The following is an 18,604-nucleotide window of genomic DNA, read 5'->3' on the forward strand; positions in this document are numbered from 1 at the left end:
AGAGAAAGCATTTGACAAAGTAAAGCATCCATTTATGATAAAAACTCTAAAAAAAATGGGTATAGAAGGAAAATACCTCAACATAATAAAGACCATTTATGACCAATCCACAGCTAATATCATTCTCAATGGAGAAAAACTGAAAGTTCTCCATCTAAGAACAGGAACCAGTCAAGGATGCCCACTTTCACCACTCACTTAACATAGTATTGAAAGTCCTAGCCAGAGCCATCAGGCAAAAAGAAGAAATAAAAGGGAGCCAAATTGGAAATGAAGATGTGAAACTGCCACTGTTTGCAGATGACATGATTTCATATATAGAAAACCCTAAGAATCCACTAAAAATGTTTCAGAAATAAAAAATGAATACAGTCAAGTTGCAGGATACAAAATCAACGTACAAAAATCAGTTGCATTTCTATACACTAACAACGACATAGCAAAAAGAGAAATTAAGAACACAATCCCATTTACAATTGCAACTAAAAGAATAAAATACCTAGTAATAAACTTAACCAAAGAGGTGAAAGATCTGTACACTGAAAACTATAAAACACTGCTGAAAGAAATTGAAGAAGATACAAAGAAATGGAAAGATATTCTGTGCTCTTGGGTTGGAAGAAATAAAGTTAAAGTGTCCATACTTCCTAAAGCAATCTATAGATTCAATGCAATCCCTATCAAAGTTCCAAGAACACTTTTCACAGAAATAGAATAAAATGTCCTGAAATTTATATGGAACAACAAAAGACCCCGAAGAGCCAAAGGAATCCTAAGAAAAAATAACAAAGTTGGAAGTATCACACCCCCTGATTTCAAAATATACTACAACGCTATAGTAACCAAAACAGCATGGTACTGGCACAAAAACAGACACAACAGGTCAACACAACAGAATCGACAGCGCAGAAATAAACCAACACATATATGGGCAGCTAAATTTTCACAAGGGAGCCAAGAACATACAATGGAGAAAGGAGAGTCTCTTCCATAAATGCTGTTGGGAAAACTGGACAGCCACATGCAAAAGAATGAAAGTAGACCATTCCCTTACACCATGCACAAAAACCAACTCAAAATGGATAGACTTGAATGTAAGACCCGAAACCATGAAAGTTCTAGAAGAAAACATAGGCAGCACACTCTTTGGCATCGGTCTTAGCAGCATTTTTTCAAATGCCATGTCTGACCAGGGAAGGGAAACAATAGAAAAAATAAACAAATGGGACTACATCAAAATAAAAAGCTTCTGCACAGCAAAGGCAACCATCAACAAAACAAAAAGACAAGCTAACAACTGGGAGAAGATGTTTGCAAACCATTTATCAGATAAGAGGTTAATATCTAAAATATATAAAGAACTCATACATCTCAACAACAAAAAAACTAACAACTCAATTAAAAAATGGGCAAAACATCTGAGCAGAGATTTCTCCAAAGAAGATATACAGATGGCCAATGGGCATATGAAAAGACATTCAACATCATTAGCTATCAGGGAAATACAAATCAAAACTACAAAGAGATATCACCTCACTCCAATCAGAATGGCTATAATTAACAAGAAAGGAAACAGTAAGTGTTGAAGAGGATGTGGAGAAAAGGGAACCCTCATCCACTGCTGGTGGGAATGAAACTGGTGCAGCCACTACAGAAAACAGTATGGAGACTCCTCAAAAATTTAAGAATAGATCTACCATATGACCCAGCTATGCCACTGCTGGGTATTTATCCAAAGAACTTGAAAACACGAATGCATAAAAATACATGCACCCCTATTTTCACTGCAGCATTATTCACAATAGCCAAAACTTGGAAGCAACCTAAATGCCTATCAAGGGACAAATGGATAAAGAAGATGTGGTATATACACAATGGAATACTACTCAGCCATAAGAAATGATGAAATCCAGCCATTTGTGACAACATGGATGGACCTTGCGGGTATTATCCTAAATGAAATAAGTCAGAGGGAGAAAGTCAAATACAGTGTCATCTCACTCACAAGTAGAAGATAAAAACAGCAAACACACTGGCAGCAACAGAGACTGGATTAGTGGTTACCAGAAAGGAAGACGGGAGGGAGAAGGGTGAAAGGGGTGATGAGGTACATATGCAGAGTGATGGATTGTAATTAATCTTTGGGTGGTGAACATGATGTAACCTACACAGAATTCAACATATATTGGATGTACACCTGAAATTATATAATAAATAAACCAATGTTACCACAATGAAACAAAAAAGTTCTAGAAGAAAATATTTGTGACCTAGTGTACACAAAGATTTCTTAGTACACTAAAAAATAAAAACCAGAAAAGAGAAAAATGATACACTAAAAACTTTTGTTGCTTAAAAAGTACCACTAAGAGAATGAAAAGGCAAGGTACAGTCTGCAAGAAACTATTTGTAAGACATACATTTGGCAAACTATTTGCAATGAGAATATATAAAGAACTCTTAAAATTCAGTAATAAGAAAACAATCCAAATAAAAAATAGGCAAATTAAAGGGGCCAGACCAGTGGTAAAGGGGTAAAGGGGGCAAGGGGTAAGCTCCACTTCACTGGTCTGGGGTTCAGGGGTTTGGGTCCCAGGTTCAGACCTATACACGACTCATCAGGCCATGCTGTGGCAGCATCCCATGTACAAAATAGAGGAAGACTGACACAGATGTTAGCTCAGGGCCAATCTTCCTCACCAAAAAACCAAAAAGGCAAAATATGGAGCTGGCCCCGTGGCCTAGTGGTTAAGTTCGGCACATTCTGCTTCAGTGGCCTGGGTTTGGTTTCCAGGTGCAGGCCCATACCACTCGTCTGTGGCCATGCTGAGGCAGCACCTGGCATAGAACATAGAAGAAGACTGGCACAGATGTTAGCTCAGGGTCAATCTTCCTCAGCCAAAAAAAAAGGGAAAAAACAGGCAAAATATTTGAACAGACAGGTCACAAAAAATGTATGCAAATGGCCAGTAAGTATGTGAAAAGATATTTAACAGCATTAATCATCAGAGAAATGCAACTTAAAACCATAATAATATACTTCTATATATTCACTGGAATGACTGAAATTAAAAAGCCTGACCACACCAAGTATTGGTGAGGACGTGCAACAACTGGGATTCTCATAATACTGATACTAGAAATGTAAAAGGACACAACTACTTTGGAAAATGGTTTTGGAATTTCTTAAAATGTAAACACATGCTTACTATAACTCAACAATGATACTCCTCAGTATTTATCCAATGGAAAAGAAAACTTGCACATGAATGTGCATAGCAGCTTTACTCATATTAGGCAGTAACCGGAAACAATCCAAATGTCCAGGCAGATTAACAAACCTTGGAGAAGGTATGCAGTGGATCGCGACTCAGCAACAAAAGGAACCAATGCCTGAGAAACGCAACGAAATGAATAATCTCAAAAATATTAAGCTGAGAAAAAGAAACAGACACAAAAGAGTACATGTTGTATGATTCCATTTCTACGAAATTTTAGAAAAGGTAAGTCAAATCGTCAGTGCTAGAAAGCAGAGCAACCGCTGCCGAGGGCCAGGTGTGGCTGCAGGACCAGGTGCTGGAATAGGACAGGGAAGATGGACTGCAAAGAAGCATGGCAGAACTTTTCGAGGCAATGGAAACATTCTACGTCTTTACTGTAATGGGGACTACATACATATATTTGTTTGTCAAAAGTCATATAACTGTATGCTTACAGTGAGTACGTTTTATTGTATGTAGATTGTACCCAAGCAAAGTTGATTAAGTAATAGAAACAATCTAAATGTTCAAAAATTTGGTAAGGATTTAATAAATTGTAGTATATCTACATAATTAATTGAAGGCAATTAGCATATATTTTACAGTGTTAAAAATGAAAAGTATGTGTACAGTATGGAAATAGGTAAGTATATAAACATGGTAATAGCAATTATTGCTAGACAGTGAGATTCAGAGTGGTTTTTATCTTGTTTCATATCTCGAAAATTACTTTAATTATTTATTTGGTATCAGTTCCCCAAAACACCATGCTTTCCTTGAATGCAGAGCCCACCTGTCTTGTTTGTGTCATAGACTAAGTATATAGCACAGTGACTAGCTTGTAGCAGGCAGTCAATAAATATTATTTTCAATTGAACTGAAATAACCTTTTGGCTTTTTGATGGTCCACAATGAACATGCACTGTTGTTACTTTCATAATCAGAAAAAAATTATATAAAGGCTTCAAATCAATATACTGTTGATCCTTGTGATTTAGGCTCATGACAAATTTAACACTCTATTAATTTTTTTAATAGATTCAAAGTAGCTTTGCGTCCTCAGCACCAATCCAAGTGTGCAGCACATAATATGTGCTTAATAAATATGTATTGCAAAGAATAAAGTTAAATTCAAAAATGATTTTCCAAAGAATTATTTATAAGGAAAGTAAGACAAAGTTTTAAAGGTATTTTTATTAGAAGTATAAAAAATCATATACAATAACTGAAAAACCTTGTTTTTTTCCAAAAAGAAGAATGAGTTATTTGCTGCTCAAGCAAGGAGTGTATCTTTAGAAATGTAAGTTCTGTTAGGCCAAGAGTACATGTCTTTTTTATGTGTGTTGTGCTTAGTCATGCTGTAGGAATACAGTAATGTAAACAGATTATCTCAACCTACCAAAGGTACAATTGTACACAAAATTATACATACATATCTATGACAAACCCATAATGCTTATTTTGAAAATAAACTGCTATATTTTTAAAAAGTTATATTCTTAATGTAACAAACTTTCCAAAAAAATAAAGATCCGGACTTAAAAAATGTCCTGCGAATTATCACTCTAGCTCACCTACAGGGAAACTAAGCAACAAGACTGTCCTCCGAGCTGCTCTAACAGAACCCCACAGCCGGAGGGGCTTATAAACAACAGAAGTCTACTTCTCACAGTCCTGGAGGCCGGGAAGTCCAAGACCAAAGTGCCAGCAGATAGGCTGTCTGGTGAGAACCTGCTTCCTGGTTCACAGATGGCTACCTTTTCGCTGTGTCCTCCATGGTGGAAGGGGCACGTGAACTCTCTGGGGCATCTTTTAGAAGGGCACTAATCCCACTCATGAGGGCTCCACCTTCACGTCCTAATCTCCTCCCCAAACCCCACCTCTAAAGACTAACACACTGGGCAATAGGTTTCAACATATGAGCTTTGGGGGGACACAAATATTCAGTCTACAGCAAATACTATATCATACAATTGAACAGCATTACTATACTATAAAAATGAACATTTAAATACTTACTGTTATCGGATCAAATAAAAGTATTCTTATGTTAAACAGGTTAAGTCATTTAATTATCTTCCAGATAATGTCTATCCCTTTCACCAGCTAAGCTCATGGTCTGTATGCATTTCACACAGAAAAATTAATGCAAAGTAATGTAAATTTACATTTAGTTTTTGAAGAAAGGTTTTGCCAGAAAGATAATGATATAGATAGTGACATAAAAATGCCACATTTTAATAACATAGTTCAATATAAAATTTCTTAAAATACCAACTAAACCCGTTAGGATGTTGCCGTAGAACCGAAAGGGATCAAGGGCGGAACTGCTGGACTCTGAGACAGCTGTTTGGTGGTAACCATGTCAGCTGGAAATTATCAGCTAAATACCTTCAGCCCTATCCCTCTGCTTCTTGGCCTCTTATTACAAGTCTGAAAATGTAAAAGAAGTTCTAGATCACCGACTAGCAGCCTGTAAACTGGCAATTTTCAAATAAGCAATGCAAGACAAGAAAAGTTAAGGAAAGTTTCTGAGATTAAAAGTCACTTAATGAAAATACTTAATAATGTGATAAGTATAAAAAATAGTTCCTTTTAAAAAAATAACTGTAAATTCCTAATCTATTTCTATAATTAAAATAACATATTAAAATATTTTATTAAAACTGTATTAACAAGATTAAAGAAGAGATTGCTCAGTTCTACCACATTAAATATTAACAGATTCTTCATTGGGAAAATAAGATGTACTTTTAAAAGGGCAAAAATTCTCAAGGTAATTATTTTAAAATATTTAAATCTGTGGGGATATATGTAAAATACCTGGGTTATTTATGAAAGGTATCTGATACCAATACAATAAAATTAATAAACACAACCCTTTTGAGCATTAAGGTCATAACTTTTTTTTTTAATGATTGGCAGCTGAACTAATCTGTTGTCAATCTTCTTTTTTTCTTCTTCTCCCCAAAGCCCCCCAGTACATAGTTGTATATTCTAGTTGTAGGTCCTTCTGGCTCTGCTATGTGGGACGCCACCTCAGCATGGCCTGATGAGTGGTGTGAGGTCCGTGCCCAGGATCCTAACTGGCGAAACCCTAAGCCACCAAAGTGGAGCGCGCAAACTTAACCACTAGACCACAGGGCCAGCCCCTGAGGTCATTACATTTTAACAACGATCATGAAAGCTATATAATGCTATTTCCATATAGCAGATGATTAAATTTAATAAATATAAGTTATTTTTTCTACTACAATAGGCACTACTTTTGAGTACGGCTACTTGTTTGGCACTGTGCTAAGTAACTTACATGCATTACATCATTTAATCCTCAAAACAAACTTACAAAATAGGCAATTATCATTATTAACAATTATTATCTCCATCATAAAGATGAGGAAACTAAGGCTTAGACATGTCATGAAACTTGCTTAGCATCACATGGCTATTAAGCAGTAGAGCTGAGATTCAAACCTAGGCCATCGGACTCTAAAGCATATCATCTATTTATTATACTAAGCATAGTTTCTATTAATTTGAGACAATAAATGTATAATTTCTTCCACCAGGAAGAAATTTCATTCATGAGTCTCATTCACAATTGCAGAATGTAAAGTGTGTACGAGAAGAGCCTTTACAGAGCACAGCTGCCTTCTCAGGGTCTAGAACTAGACGGGAGCCTTTGCTAAAGGATCAGTGCATCCACTGCTTTGTGCTACAGTCTCTCTCTCAAAGTTTCTCTCGTCAAAGCCCCTGCACACGGCGTCCTTCCCTGGGACCCTTTTTCCCATACACCTGCTATCAGTCTCAATCTAAACGCTACTTCCTCAAAGAGGTAACCCAATTTATAGCAGGTTCTCCATTATTCTCTCTCATACTGTAGCACTCTGTTCATTGCTATAATAATAATACATTTATTGGGTACATTTTATAATATGACTCTTTTATTCATCCTAGTGTACCCTATGACTGAGACACAATAAGTATTCAATAATGATTTTCCAATGAATAAATAAAACTTATTTGGAGAATGTACCTACTCTTAACTTCTTAGTTCAGATGTACCTCTCCACCTAAAATCTCCAGGGCAAGAAAAAACTTGTGGAGATCACAGATATGTTCTTTATCTTTATTATGGTGATGAATTCATTGGTCAAAAGCTATTAAGTTGTATACTTTAAATATGTGCAATTTGTTGCACATCATTATACTTCAATAAAGCTGTTTTAAAGAAGAAATCAAGACAACATGAAGATTTTTCTCAAACAAACAAAAGCTGGCTGAAGTTACGACTAGCAGACCTGCACTACAAAGTACGTGAAAGGAAGTCATTCAGGCAAAAGGAAAATGCAACAGATGGATATGTACATTTACACAAAGGAATGAAAAGCACTAGAAATAGTGACTATGCTATAAATATGAAACATTTTTTATTTAAAAAGTTCCCTTTAAAGATAATCGACTGCTTAAAGCATAAATAACAACAGCCATTGTGAAGGTTACAACATGAGTGGAAGTAAAACATATGAGAACAATGGCACTGGAGACGGAGGGCAGGGAGAGAACGTAAACTCTTGTAAGGTTCTTGCAATAAGTGAAGTGATATCAGATTCTTTGAAAGCAGACTGTGATGAGCAAAGCGACGTATTCTCATCCCCAAGCTACCACTATAAAAACCAAAAAAGCAGCAGAGCTAATCCAAGAGTGAATATAAAATGAAAAATTGCAAAAATAGTCAATACAAAAGAAGGCAGGAAGAGATTGTTTTTAACTGAACAAAGAACAGATGGGGTAAATAAAATAACTAGCAATATTTAACCCAAATCATATGCATGATCGCATTAAATGTTAATGCTCTAAACACTCCAAATTAAAACGGCAGAAATTAGATTGGATTTAAAAAGAAGTATGACCTAACTATAAGCTGCCTACTAAAAAATCAAAGGAAAAATAGATAAATCCATAATTGTGGTTGGAGATGTCAAGCCTACTCTCTCAATATTTGATTAAACAAAGTAGATACAAAATTTGTAAGGGTATAGAACACTGGAACAACATTACATTATCAAACAACTTGACCTAGATGGTATTTTTAGAGCACGTGGCCCACCCAGCACAGCAGAATAGACCTTCTTTCTAAGAACACACAGCATATGCACCAGATAACACATACTGTGGGCCTAAAAACAAGTCTCAATGAATTTAAAAGGATGTAAACTATACAGTGTATTCTCTGACCACAGGTAAATTAAACTATAAGTTTAAAAAAAGGAACATATATGGAAATCCCCAAGTATTTAGAAATTAAACACCACATCTTTAAATAGTCCATTGTTCAAAGAAAATATGACAAGAGAAATTAGTAGATTTGGGAAAATAGAATAACATAACACGTAAAAATACATATAACATTAAAATATGCTACAAATATTTACATATATAAATATAACATAAAAATTGGTACCTGCAGAGAAGTTTATAACACTAAATACTTAGAAAAGAAAAAAGGTTTAAATAAATGCTTTACATTTCCACATTAAGAAACAAGGAAAAGAAGAGCAAATTAAACACAAAGCAACCAGAAGGAAATAATAAAGAGCCAAAATCAATGAAATAGATGACTCAAAATTGACAGAAGAAACATCAATGAAACTTAAAGCTATAAATAACAATAAAAATTATTAACCTTTAGGAAGACTGACCAAAAATAAAAAGAAGATACAAATTGCAGTATCAGGAATAAAAGAGAGAAGTTAGCTACTGATTCTATAGATACTAATGTAATAACAAGGAAACATTATTAACAATACTAAGAAAATATATTTAAAAATTTAGATGAAACAGACAAATTCCTGGAAACAAACCACCAAAGTTCACTCAAGAAGAAACAGATTAAATGCATGTCTATATATATATGTGTGTGTATATATATATATGTTTAAGTTCAATTCATTGTTAAAAACCTTCCTACAAAGAAAATGCTTGGTCCTAAAATTTCACAGGTGAAATCTACTAGAAAACAGAAGAGGAAGCAAGGCTTCTCAACTCATTTTAAGAGCGCATCATTACCCTGAATCCAAACCCAGACACATTACTTGGAGGAGGGAAGAGGAGGAACCTACAGAATGATATTCATAATAAACAAAGATCTAAAATTCTTAACACAATTTTACCAAATCGGATCCCACAATGTATCAAAAGGGTAACACATCATAACCAAGTGGGGTTTATCTAAGAAACACAACGTTGGTTTAACATTAAAAATCAAACAATGAAATTCAAGATACTAGCAGAATAGAGAATAAAAACTATCTGACCACCACAATAAATACAGAAAAATCATTTAACAAAATAGTACACCCAATCATGATTTTTTTTTAAAAAGCTCAGCAAACGAGGAATAGAAAGGAACTGCTTCAACTTGATAAAAGGTATCTGTGAAAAAGCTATAGCTAACAACACACTTCATGGTGAAAATATGAATGCTTTCGCCCCAAGATCAAGTATAAGGCAAGGATGTCTGCTCTCACCATGCTTTTTAACATTGTTCTCAAGGTCCTAGACAGGTTGACAAGGCAGAAAAAGAAAGAAAATGCATGAGATTAGAAAAGAGGAAGTAAAATTATCTTTGTTCTTGCATGATGTGATCATCTACACAGAGAGCACCAACATGTTCACAAAAAAGCTTTTAGCAAAAACACAAAATTCAAGACTAATAAGTAAACATCAACTGCATTTCTATATACTAGCAACAAACAATTCAAATTTGAAATTTTAGTCATTTATAACAACACCAAAAACATAAAATCAATAAGGAACCATTCAACAAAAAATGGTCAAGAGCTGTACACTAAAAAATACATAATACTGTTCAAAAATTAAGAAGATCTAAATAATGGGAAAGATATATCATGTTCATGGATCACACGACAATACTGTTAACAAGTCAATTCTCTCCAAATTGATCAACAGATTTAACACAATCCCAGTTGAAATCCAGTAGGCCTTTGCATAGAAATCAATAAACTTCTTCCATAATTTATATGGAAATTTTAAGGAAACAGCATTGCCAAAACAACTTTTAAAAAGAAGAGTAAGGGGCTGGCCCTGTGGTGTAGTGGTTAAGTTCGCATGCTCTGCTTCAGCGGCCAGGTGTTCATGGGTTTGGATCCCAGGAGGGGACCTAGCACTGCTCATCAGGCCATGCTGTGGTGGTGTCTCACATAAAGTAGAGGAAGACTGGCACAGATGTTAGCTCAGCGACAATCTTCCTCAAGCTAAAAAAAGAGGAAGATTGGCAACAGATGTTAACTCAGTGCCAATCTTCCTCAATCAGTCAATCAGTCAATCAATCAATCAGAAGAGTAAAACTGCAAGACTCAAACTGCCTAATTCTAACACTTACTCTAAAGCAAAAGTACTAAAGACAGTGTGATAAATGCATAAGGTTGGATAGATATAGATCAATGTTAACAGAAGAGAGTACAGAAATCAACCCACATATATACAAGCAATTGGTTTTTGACAAAGGTTCAAGGTAATTCAATGGGAGAAAGTAGTCTTTTCAACAAATATGCTGGAACAATTAGACATCCAATTGCAAAATAAAGGGACTTTGACCTTTATATAGAACCACATACAAAAAGTAACTTGAAATGGAGCATAGACCCAAATCTAAGTGCTAAAACTATTAAAACTTCTGGAAGAAAACACAAGAGAAAATCTTAAACTTGGGTTAGGCAAAGATGTTTTAAATTAAACACAAAATGCAAAAATCACAAAAGAAAAAACCTGAAACTTGTATTTCATCTAATTTAAAAGTTTTGTCCTTCAAAAGATACTTGTAAGAAAGCATATCAGCGGGCACAGCGGCGAGGGTGACGGGAGGGACTGACTGTGAAGGGGCATGGGAGACTCGTTGAAGAAGATGATTTTTAAAAGATTTAAACAAAAATATACATAGAAAAAAGATTCTCCACTAAAAAATGAAAAGGCAGACCACAGACTGGGAGAAAATATTTACAAAACATATATATGATAAAGTGCTTGTATCTAGAACATATTATTAAGAAGACAAACAACCCGATTAAAAAACGCACAAAAGATTTTAACAGATATTTCAATAATGAAGATATACAAATGGCAAATCAGCACAGGAAAAGACGTTCAATATATTATTCATTCAGGAAATTAAAATTAAACCTACATGATACCACTACAGTAAAATAAAAAAAGATTAACCATGCCACGTGTGGTGATATTAAATAACATCCTAGAAATGCAAAATGGAACATGAAATTTGACAGTTTCTTATGAAGTTGAACATATCAAATGACACAGAAATTGCATTCCTAGGTATTTACCCAACATAACTGAAAATATATGTTCACACCAAGATTTGTACTGGAACATTCACAAGAATGTTTTTTGTTGTTGTTGCTGAGGAAGATTTGCCCTGAGCTAACATCTGCTGCCAATCTTCCTCTTTTTGTATGTCAGCTGCCACCACAGCATGGCCACTGACAGATAAGTGGTGTAGCTCCATGCCCGGGAACTGAACCTGGGCCACCAAAGTGGAGTGAGCTGAAATTAACCACTAGGCCACCAGGGCTAGCCCACAAGAGCTTTTTTCATAATAGCCCAAACTGCAAAGAACCCAAATGTCAATCTATGAGTGATGGTATAAACACATTATGAAACATCCACACAATGGAGTAAAGCCATAAAAAGAAATAAACTACTGCTATCTGCAACAATATCGATGAATTTTAAAAGTATTATGCTAAGTGAAAGATGCAGAATACAAGTGACTATACACTGTGTTTGCAGATTATAGTTTTTAATATTTAAATACTGTTTTGTTCCAATGTCCTGGCTTTTTTCCTTCAGGGTCTCCAATTATACATATAGCGTTTTCTGTTTTCACTCTTGAAATGCTCACTCTGGGGTAATCCAGCCTTTGTGTTAAGAAGCTTGATTACCCTGAAATTGCCATGCTGCCCAAGACTACGCGAAGAACTGCTGGAACAGACAAATGCGGAGTCAGCTCCTGCGGCTCCAGTCACCTCATCTGAGACTCTAGATACAAAAGTAAGCATCTCAGACGTGGAGGCTGGTCAAGTCTTTGGATTACGACTTCAGGTGCAGTGATATACTGGTTCAATAATTTATGAAATTAGCCTTGAAATATTATAAAAGTATATACTAAAAACATTGCCAGATGTATTTTGCCTTGAACTTGATAGGCTAATATGACTATTATAATGTATCCTTCTTAGCTTGGGAATTTCTGAAAAAGCTTTGGATAAAAGCAACAGAATTCTGATATAACCTATGTATTAATAAGTAAAAGTTAGCAAAGAAATTAGCTTGTCAGACTCCTGACAATAAAGATATTTATATACATATAAATTTAGCAAAATTTTTAAAATCATCACTATGAATATGAAATGATACTTTTAATTTGAAAATCACCCAAATCACACCTCCATAAATTAGTAAGTAGAACTAGAATGCTGACTGCTGGCACTTCTGTCTTATGTGAATTTAAAATGAGATGATTTGGGTTCACTGAAGACAAAATCCCAGCCAAATAATGAGAATCTGAAATAAGTATGAGAGGATCTCAAGACTGGCATGAAAGTGAAAGTCATATGCAAGAAATAAAATGAATTTTATCAAAGTAATTAATATAGAGCATACAAGGAGCTAAATATGGACAAGAGTAGTAAATAACTGAAAGTGTTAGGTTCATTTGTACTCACGAAAAGAACACACAAGAACATGAAGAACTTATCAGATGCATAACATTTCCACATAATCATTTTCCTTTATCCCCTGATGAATCTCCTAACTTCCAGGAGATTTCAGCCTGGAAAGAGATATACAGAGGTCCAATTTCTAGGCCTGAAAGAAATACTGCTATTGAGTAAGATTTGAGGGGAAGACTCCTGAGTAGAGATAGTCTAAACCAAATTAAATAATCCCACCACCTTGTTCAGTTTTCAGTTTACTACTTCTTTTCCCCGGAATATTTCTCTGCTTCTCATATAAATCTGGTAACACCTAAGCTACAAGAAGAGAGTGGTTTGGATACGTTAGCAGCAGTGTCATTGGTCACATTAGGGTGCTTTCATAATTAGTTCTCCAGATGCTCATTTACTGTCCACCAAAGGTTGCACTGAACTCATTTTCATAACCTTGTTCTATTGAGCTCCAACCCTTGTACCAACCCTTGTACATTCTCTACTACAGCCAAGGGGCATTCCTTGCATCAACCCAGAAAAAAGAAAGAATCCATGGTACTCTGCTTAGGAACTAGTCGATGTCAAATCCAATGGCCATTTTTCAATTGTTATCTTGCAGGATTTACTATACTCTGTTATACTTCATATACTCTACTTACCTTCCAAGACTTCTCTTGTGTGGTTCCTTCTGCCTAGGATCGGCCTAAGGCTTCCCTCATCACCAACATGTCTGACGTTGGTACCTTCAGGCACCACTCTTGGCCACTAATGTTCTAACTTTTCTCACACTGGGTATTTCCTCACTTCCTTGGTTTTATCATTTATTTCGGTCTGTATCTCTGACCTAACTCTCCTACCTCTTTGATATCCCCACTGGGGACCTCAGACATAGGATGATCACCCCAGAACTCATTCCCCCTTCCTGTGTTTCCTGTCTTAAACAATCTGGTATCTACACAATTTCCCAAGCAGCAAATAGGACACTATGTGTTGTTTGTCTTTCCATTTAGTCGTTAAATCCTGGAAATTCTAGTACCTAAACATCATTAGAATTTGACTCCTTCTCACTAATATTGACACAATTAATGACCTTATCATTTCCATAATTCACTTCTCCCTGCAGTAGCCTCCCAAACAGTTTCCTTGCTTCCAATTCTGTCACCTCCAATCCAAGCTTCACGCTGCTACAAAGTAGTCTTTCTAAAACATTCGTACAGAAATCCTTCCGTGATGCTCCAGTGCCTTCAGGATAAACCCTAAATTACCTGGGAGAGAAGACCTGCCCTAATGACTCTAATTACCTGTTCAGGCTCTCATGGCTTTCCTCTGCAGGGCTTCATGCATCATCCACACTGGCCACGTGGGGGAGAACTGGCATGTTCCTGCACATTCTACACAGTCTATTTCCCCTGTGCAGAAATGCCTTCCTTCTCATCCTTACTCATCTAACTTAAGTCGTAGTTTAGCAAACACTTCAAGAATTGTTTCCTACCCTGGCATTCTCCCCTTTCCTCTCTCTCTTCCTTCTGGATTGATTCCAGTGCCCATTCTCTGTATCCCATGGCAACCAGTATTATCATAGCAATAACGACACTATAAAGTATATGCATATTCTCTTGTCTAGCTCCCCAATTAGACACTCATCTTCTAAAACAAAGTACCATGCTTTTACTATTTCTGCATCCTTCGAGGTTCAGCTCAGAGTAGTTGCTCATTAAATATTTAATAGGCAAATGGACTATAATGGAGTGGGTTCTAAAGTTAATACATAAATTATCAACTATAATAAAAATCATTCCTGAAAATTCCTTAGGAAGGGACTACACTGGAGACCCAATATATGGTGTCTCAATGTACGTTAACCCGGAAGAGTTTTCTTCCACCACTGAAATAATAGAGGTTTTTTTAGATGAACACCTGTAGTTATAATGCACTTAATGACAAAGTTTTATAAAAACTATGTAGTTTTTGCTTTTTTAAAGACTGGCCCTGAGCTAACAAATCTGTTGCCAATCTTTCTTTCTTCTTCTTCTTCTCAAAGCCCCCAGTACATAGTTGTACATTATAGTTGTAGGTCCTTCTAGTTTTGCTGTGTGGGATGCTGCCTCAGCATGGCTTGATGAGAGATGCTAGGTCCATGCCCAGGATCCGAACCGGCAAAACCCTGGGCCACCGAAGTGGAGTGTGCAAACTTAACCACTCAACCAGCGGGCCAGCCCCCAAAACTATGTATTTTAAGCGCCAGAATTTACATCTCATGAAACTCTAAGGATGGCAAGTAGGAACTGACGTGGAGTAAAAAAACAGTAAATTTATCTCTCTCATCTTGAGGTCACTCTTTGAATACACTCATCAAGAAGAATGGCAAATCCCCATATTCTTTCTTTCATTCATTCTACCTATCTATCTGTCTATCTATCTGTCTGTCTATGCATGCTCTCTCTTGCTGAGCATATTTCTTTGAATTCATCTAAGTTATATGCAATTATGATGTGACTCCATTATACTGATGTGCCTATAAGCAGCCACTGTTGATTTTTCACAGCCAGTATTTCTCTCACAATCATCTTCCATCAAAATTATTTACTGCTGTCAAAAATATTGGCAAACACAGGGATAATAACAAGCATGGCCGTGAGCATGCTAAACTCCTGTGCATTCTATTAGGCTGAAAAAAATCCCAGATGTTCACAAAAATGTGAAGAAAGTATAAGAAAAGGAACGTCTTAACTATTATATTTCAAGATAAACATTCCAGAGTATAGGCTAAAAGCATGCTACTGCTAATTAAAAATCAACAGACAATAAGTAGGAATTGCATAAAAATTGGGCTAGTTCTAACTACTTCAAGGGGCCCGGTAAAGAATCCTATCTCAGGGTAAAGTTGGATACACAGAGATTTGAGGCTGCTGCCATTTGGGTGAGTAGCAGCAGTTCGCCACAGGTTCCTTTCAACAGGCCGGTATCCTCCTGCTAATGTCTCCTAGACACCACGCAGACACTCCCCACTGGGTAACTCACAGTGTGTCTGCAAGTCTTGGAGTGGACTGTTAGGGTGAGTTTATAGCTTCCCTTATTTTCCTTCTCTCTATTTCAATCTTATTTCAAAAACAGAAGTACTCCATTTAGTATTTTTTCTACAGCAATTGACTTTTCAGCATTTCTAGGAAGCATCTCTGGGCAGAATAAATGGCGTGGTGACCCTAAAGCAAAGCCAGAATTAAAGAAGTCGCCATAAGGACACATTGAACATAGATTCCCTCCCCAGAGACGATACATTGAAGAAGGGAGATGATTCCATTAAGTTACAAGAACCAAATAACTATTTGTATTTGTAAAGTACATTTAAAAGGTATTTAAAAGTACACTTGATAACCTAAAAGAATTAAAAATTGGAGGAGTTACATATACAAAACTTTCACTTTCACTAAAATTGTGTAAATATAAATACCTAAATTTTCGTTTTTCTATGTATGCATTGCAATGCTATAATTACTATCCATGCACTTTAAAATTATCTATCACATACAGAATCAGTTCACTTGCTTCAATACATTAAATAATTTAGTCTTTATCTATAACATTCCCAAAACAGAAATTCTGAAAAAAGAGAAGAAATGTCAAATGAGAAATAATGTAGGAGTCTCAATAATAAAGAAAACCATCTGGCTTGTCTGAAAAGCTGCTTTTGTGTGTAAAACTTTTTCAATAATCATCAATTAATTAATCTCAGAAGCACTCTAGGTTGAGAATAAAAGTGCTCCCTCTAGGGAGTGTCCCTTCATCCCACCACTCAAAATGCTTCTCTCTCCTGGGAAGTGCCATGGCCCTTAACCTGCACTTGTGATCCACGTGATAGTGAACACTTTACACGTAGTCTCAGTTTTGTACCGTATCTTTCTCACTAGACTATACACTCTTTGAGAGTAAGATCTAGGTTTAATTCAGATTTATATGTCCCACAATATCTACCAGAGTGCTGTGCACAAAACCTCATTAAATATGTATCTTATAAATACAGTCAAAGATACTTCCTTCTGAAAAAACCTTTTTGACTTTTTTCCAAAATAATCTATATAGTTAGTACACTATTTTCTAATTTTCTTCCTACTTCTCAGCAATTTCTAGTTAATCACTTTTGCTAACTTCTTTTCTCCCTGAGGAAATGTGTTTATCCATTGACTTATTTATTCATTCAAATTATCCAATAAATATTGTGTCAAGTTCCTACTTGTGTCAGGTCGTGTGTCAGGTACTAGGGTTATACCAGCGAAAAGCCCGTTAGGAAGCTCCGAGTCTAGCGGGAAGACAGACAAGCAAACAGACAATTATAAAACAATGTGGTAAGTGTTATAATAGATGTAAATACATGACGCTGTGTACGAGTATTTATCCAATTTAAGAGTGCTCCAGTTTAAGAGCGCATCTCCAAGTTTTGGTGTGCAGTTTATCATTTTCCCTATATTATTCTCTCCCCAGGCCATCCATCCAGCCAGTCATCTGTCTACCTGCCTACTGTCCTTTCCTCAATTTTTTAAATAGATAAAGTATATTTACGATAAAAAATACAAAAACTGCTCAAGAATACATATGTGAAAAATAAGTCTTCCTCCCACATTGTCCCCAGCCAAAGGTAAGCACTAACGTCCAGTGCATAATTCCAGAGATATTCCATGTATATACAAATATTATATATATATAGTCCTATTTTCTTTTAATACAATGATGGCATGCTTTATACTCTGCACCTTGTTTTTTTCACTTCATAATATGTCTTAGAAATTGTTCTGAATCAGTCCATACTGGGCTGCCTCATTCTTTTTAACAGATATAAAGTATTCCACTACATGAATACAACACAATTTATTTAAGTAGTCTCCTTATTGAATGCTCATTTAAGGTACTACAATGCTACAATGAATATATTTATCCAAAAATCATTCTGTGGTATATTTGTGAGTATGTCTGTAGGATAAATTCCTGGAAGTGAAGCTGTTCAGCCCAAGAATATGTGCATTTTTAATTTTGAGAGATACTAACATAGAGGTTTCATGAATTAAATTTTCCATAACATGGGAACTATCTACCTCCATAACTTAAATTATAACTTTTATGGGAATGGCTCCCAAATCTGTATCCACAGTTCTGATCCTTTATTTATTCTCTGTGATGTTTCCACATAAATATTTCCTTGGAAACTTAGGAAAAACCTTTCAAAATCAAATTTATAATCTTACTCTCAACACATTGTTCATAAGTTCACTCTTTAATTCTCCCTGATTCCAACCAAAATCCACTTTTATCCCTCTCTCTTTCTACCCACATCCAATTAATCGGTCACTAAGACATACCAATGCTATACAATTCCATGAGGTCCATGTTCTTTGTAATTTCTCAGACAATATCTGAGGGCAAGGGCCCAGTTCTGAATGCCTGGGATACTGTTACCTAACGACTCAAGTTCTTCTTGCCTGTGCTCACCCACACCCCACAGTGAGTCTGCTCACATCCTCCTCTCTGCCTGTAATACCTTCTCAAATCAGTTCTCCTGCTGGAATCTCATTAAGCATTTAAGGCCTACCCTAAAGGCTAGATCAT

At 35.8% G+C, this 18,604-nt stretch overlaps 1 protein-coding gene across 5 annotated transcripts in view; it reads right to left on the reverse strand.

The window, feature by feature from the left end:
- The window catches only part of AKT3 (AKT serine/threonine kinase 3), a 328,499-nt gene that overhangs the window by 91,791 nt on the left and 218,104 nt on the right, over positions 1–18,604 (reverse strand). The gene's annotated exons all lie outside the window — the stretch shown is intronic.

The sequence above is a fragment of the Equus asinus genome, chromosome 30, assembly GCF_041296235.1.
Source record: "Equus asinus isolate D_3611 breed Donkey chromosome 30, EquAss-T2T_v2, whole genome shotgun sequence".
Classification (NCBI taxonomy): Eukaryota; Metazoa; Chordata; class Mammalia; order Perissodactyla; family Equidae; genus Equus; species Equus asinus.